The sequence below is a fragment of the Suricata suricatta genome, chromosome 8, assembly GCF_006229205.1.
Source record: "Suricata suricatta isolate VVHF042 chromosome 8, meerkat_22Aug2017_6uvM2_HiC, whole genome shotgun sequence".
Lineage (NCBI taxonomy): Eukaryota > Metazoa > Chordata > Mammalia > Carnivora > Herpestidae > Suricata > Suricata suricatta.
In genome coordinates, this window is record NC_043707.1 from 71,550,674 (window position 1) to 71,556,305 (window position 5,632).

The window sequence follows — 5,632 nt, forward strand, 5'->3', positions numbered from 1 at the left end:
AAAAAAAAAAATTCACCTACTGCCTAATGTATAATTATGAATGACTTTTTTGTAAATTTATAAAGTTGCACAACTGTCACTGCTGTCAAAACCCAGTTTTAGAACATTTTCATCACCACAGAAAAATTCCCTCCTGGGTGTTTGAAGTTCAACTCTGCCTAAGCAGCCACTGATCTGCTTCCTATCTCTGTATATTTATTGGCTTTGCTGAACATATTCTACAAATGCAGTCATGAGATGTCATCATTTGCATCTGGTTCTTTCATTTAGCGTAATATTTTTGAGATTCATTCATGTTGTAGCATTTATCAGTTCCTCATTCCTTTTTGTTGCTGAAAAGAATTCTATTCAATCAATGGATATTTCACATTTTGTGCACCCATTTACCAGTTGTTGGGTTGTTTTCAGTCAGTTTGCATTGTTACTAGTTTTTGGCTGTTATGAATAATGCTTCTAGACACATTCACATGCATGTGTTGACCTATAGTATCATTTCTTATGGGTAGATTCTTAGAAGTGGAATTTCTGGGTTTTATAATAAGTTTATATTTAACATTTTCACAAACTGCCAAACTGTTTTCCAGCTTTCTGCATCATTTTACATTCCTACCAACTATGTAAGAGGGTTCTAGTTTCTCTACATCTTCACCAATGCTTGGAATTATCTTTTATTTTTGATTATATTAATTCTGGTAGGTGTTTAAATTGCATTTCTCTAATGAGTAATGATGTAGAGCATTTTTTCTTGTATTTCTTAGCAATCTGTGTATCTTTGTTGGTAAACTATCTTTTTAATTATTTTGCCCATTTCTTTGCCCATTTCACTGTTCATATTATTGAGTTGTAAGAATCTCTATGCATGTTCAATATACATCCTTTATCAAATGTGTGACGTGCAAATATTTTCTCCTGTTTGTGACTTACCTTCTGCACTTAAAAAGACACCAGTAAGAAAATACAAAGTCTTAAATTTTGAAAGAAAAATTTAAACATTCCCTAATTTTATCCCTTTTTAATAGATTTAATGGATTATGCTTTTAGTGTCATATCTAAGAGCCCTGTCTAATTCAAGGCCACAAAGAGTTTCTCCTATTATTTTTCTGAGAAACTTTTTAGTAGTAGCTCTTAAATTTATTCTGTGATCTATTTTGAGTTAACTTTTGCATCAGGTTTGAAGTAATAATCTAAGTTCATATTTTTGTATGTGACTATCCAGTTTTTCCTATACTATTTATTGAAAAGACTATCTTTCCCCCCACTGAATGATAATGATGATGATAATGGCACCTTTGCTGAAAATCAAATGACCATACATGTGAGATCATTTTCTCTAATTTCTCTGAGCAAGGTTTTGTAGTTTTCAGTGCACAAGTTCATCATTCATTTGTTAAATTTAATCCTAAATACTTTATTCTTTTTGATGCTATTATGAACATAATTGTTCCCTTAATTTTATTTTTAGGTTGTTGATAGTATAGAAATACAACTAATTTTTGTATATTGATCTTGCATTATATAAGCTTGCTAACTAGTTTATGAATTCTAATAGTCTTTTAGTTGATTCCTTGGTATTTTCTACATATAGAATCATGTTTTCTGCAAATAATGACAGTACTATATACTCTACCTTCTTCAACATGGAAGCTTATTTTTTTACACTTTTATTTTAGTCACGAGAACCTCCAACAGAATGTTGAGAAGTAGTGAAAGGAGACCATTGTCTTGTTTCTGATCTTAGAGAGAAACTGTTTTGTCTTTGAACATTAAGTATCATGTTAGCTATGAACTATTTTGCAAATGCTCTTTATCAAGTTGTGGATATGTCCTTAAAGTCTTAGTTTGTTGAGAGTTTTTATCATGATAGTGTATTGGATTTTTTCAAATGCTTTTTCTTTTTTACATCTGCTAAGACTTTCATGCTTTCTTTTTCCTTTAGTCTATCAATTGGATGCTTACGTTGCTATGTTAAACCAACCATGTATTTCTGGCTTCAATCCTATGTGGTCATGGTGTTTAATCCTTTTATATGTTGCTGATTCCATTTGATAAATTGTTCATGTGGAACGTTTCCCTGTCGTTTTAATTTCTTCAGCTGTCTCTTTCTGGCTTTGGTATTAAAGTAATACTGGGGCGCCTGGCTGGCTCAGTTGGTTGGGCGTCTGGCTTTGGCTCAGGTCATGGTCTCATGGTTTGTGGGTTCGAGCCCCGCATCCGGCTCTGTGCCGACAGCTCAGAGAGCCTGGAGCCTGCTTCGGATTCTGTGTCTCCCTCCCTCTCTCTGACCCTTCCCTACTCGCACTATCTCTCTCATCTCTCAAAAATAAATAAAAAGCATAAAAAAATAAAGTAATACTGGCCTCCTAGAATGAATTGGGAAGTATTCTCTTCATTTTCTGAGAACTTATGAATGATTGGTATTCTATATTTTTCAAATATTTGATTCAATTCACCAATGTAGCCACAGGAGCTAGGGATTTTATTGGGGGGGGGATTTGAATTGCTAATTCAATTTATTTTCTTATTGTAGGTCTACTCATATTTTCTGTTTTTCTTGAGTCAATTTGGTAATTTGTGGCCTTCTAGGAATTTGTCCATTTCATCTAAATTGTCCAATTTGTTGGCACAAAGGGATTATTTTTAGTTTCTGTAGAGTTAGTAGTGATGTACCCTCTTTCATCCTTAATTTTGTTCATTTTTCTCTTCTCTTTCTTTTACTAGTCACTCTAGCTAATGGCTTGTAGATTTTGTTCATCTTTTCAGAGACCCAACTCCTGGCTTCACTGATTGTCTCTCTTGGTTTTTTGTTTTCTGTTTCATTCATTTATACTTAAATTCCTCAGAAACCAACACAATATTCCAAAGTCTCACCTTTCCATTTAGACTTATAAATTGCAATTCAGATCCGTTCAGAAGATTTTTAAAAATTATTTTTAATGTTTATTTATGTTTGAAGGAGAGAGAAAGAGAGACTGTGCATGAGTGGGGGATGGGCAGAGAGCGAGGGAGACACAGAATCCAAAGCAGGCTCCAGGTTCTGAGCTGTCAGCACAGACCCCAATTCGGGGCTCAAACCTGAGCTGAAGTCAGATGTTTAATGGACTGAGCCACCTGGGTGCCCCAGAAGATTTTTTTAAACCAAATTAAACCAAAGAGAATCTTGGAATATGGTATTGGTCTTTTAGGATATAAAGGTGCCTTTAGGCTTTCTCCAAATCACTCTCCTGCCATGTGCAAAACTGTTATTTAACCTCTATATTCAATTCAGTTCCTTAGACAACCTCTCCAAAACCTATTTTTCATAAAAGGCCAATTCATGTCTTACAATTTGGGAGAACTCCATTCTTTAGCAAGACAGTTTACAAAAAAATAATCTGGGAAAAGTAAACATGATATAGAATCTGTGAAACAAAATATTTTTCTCTTTGGCTTCTTTTTCTACCACCTCAGAAGTCCACTCAAAACAGAAAGAGTTAAATGAAAGTCATTTTATCCCTCAGTTTACAGATTTCTGGAGAAATCCAGTGTTTTGCTCTTTACTGCTATTTTGAGGGTCTTTTGAGAGCTGCTAATGAAGTCAATTTCCATCAAGGGCTTCTGCTTATGGTCGGAAAAGGTAGAGAGGGACTGGTACTTTTCAAAGTATAATAACTTGACAACTGGTACGAGAAATGTGGCAAGATAAATAGTGTGATTACATGTCTGCAGGTTATGAACATAGTTTTTTCAGGAAGCTCTCCAAATGGTCAAGTGTTTCCAAGGAAAACATCAAAGAAAGGGAGCAAACCAACATTACTTAGGAAAGTTTCAATATAATAGACCTAGACTGCCCCCTGGAAAAATGGCTTCCTGAAAATTGAAACATTTTAGTCAAACCAATGAAATGCTGGATGACCACTTTGGCTACTTTCTCCACCCTCCTTTAGACTCAAGAGGAATTTCTTAATGATCTTGGTGTATTTTGCAATTTGATCAATGATGCAGAAATAGGGATCAAACACTGCCTGCTCCAATACTGTCCCATGATGGTGATAAAAGACCTGCTTGCTGTGAACCAAGTATGGCAGGGCACAAGGAACAACTCAGGACCTGAAGAAGGGTTCCAGAATTAGTATATGAATCCACAGGTTCCTGAGAGCCTGCTCAACTCTACTCCATTATCCACATGTCCCTGGGTTTCTACTCAGCTTCCTGCTTTACATTCCACATCTTACCTACTTCACTCCTTCCAGCCCCCCTCCCCTAAGAGTTGGCTCAAGTATCAAGCTGGACACACTGCTGATGGCAGGCCTCACGTGAAGATGAGTCCCACCCCAGAGCTCAGAGAACTCTGCAATACCATTACCAGATTGAATCAGATAGGTTAACCTCCTTATGATCTGGACTGCAAGTGTCCCATTTCTCTCCCCTCTCAGTAGTTACTCTCATCTCCCTAAGCAGCCCACAATTTAGTGTGAAACTATTTGCTGAGGCCACACAGAATATGACTACATCCAGAGAGAGTTTTATGAGGCTGTAAATAAAGCAGGGGCGTCTGCATGGCTGAGTCAGTTAAGTGTCTGACCCTTGATTTCAGCTCAGGTTTTGATCCCACAGTCCTCGCTGGATGTGGAGCCTGCTCAAGATTCTCACTCTCCCTCTGCCTCACCCCACTTGCACAGTGTGTGTCCTCTCTCTCAAAACAAACTGTAAAGCAGAGATCTGCTGACTCTAAGGGCGAGAATTGCTGGGTTTTGGGAAAGTCAATGGCTCAGCAGTCCTTGTTTTTTCCCTTCAGGTTTTAGGAGCAAATCAGAGAAGCCCTTCAGGCTGTAATAGAAAACACAAGATTTTAGTGGAGAAGCAGTTGTCTTCATTGCTTAGTCATCCCATAGAATAGAAAGCCAATTCAACATCCAGTACTCTGCTATGCAATATTAAGTTTCAATAGTAGCTACACATGTGTAACCAAGCTAGGCACTGGCCCAGCAAATGAATCCCAGAATATAATGAGGGAGGTAGGATTTGCTTGGAGTAGAAGCTGGAAGGAATTAATGACAACTCATGGTGAAGGGGGTAATGCCAGGAAGATTGGAATATAATGTAGGAACAGGGCATAGGTGCCAGGATGCCTACCTCCCTGCTGCTCTTCAACCCTGCCCTGCCCAGTGCTTTATTCCAGCAGCCTGGTATGTGATGGAGGCTCTCAGTAGCTTTCAAAATGAGACAGGCATGGCCACAGTCTGAACTGAAATGTGCATGGCCACAGTCTGAACTGAAATGTCCATGACAGCAATCATAAAAGGCGAGCACTGAAGAAAAATTTGTGGTAAATTTTCCGAGGAGGAATTTGTGTGTCTGCCTGTCTCTTAATGAATCTGTCTGCTTCTTTCTTGAGTGCTAACCAAGTGAGCATCTGCATGACAGAAGATTGAACAAGATGCTCAGTGGAGGCCCTCAAGGCAATGCTAATAATTGAAAGTGTTTTTGCCCCTTTAAAAAATGTCTGGGTTCCAAATAGCCAAAGTAATATTGAAGAAGAAAACCAAAACGGGAGGCATCACAATCCCAGACTTTAGCCTCTACTACAAAGCTGTCATCATCAAGACAGTATGGTATTGGCATAAAAACAGACACATAGACCAATGGAATAGTA

General features: G+C 37.6%; 1 protein-coding gene across 1 annotated transcript in view; it reads left to right on the top strand.

Annotated features, from left to right (window-relative positions):
- The window catches only part of COL24A1 (collagen type XXIV alpha 1 chain), a 475,258-nt gene that overhangs the window by 7,834 nt on the left and 461,792 nt on the right, over nucleotides 1-5,632 (top strand). The gene's annotated exons all lie outside the window — the stretch shown is intronic.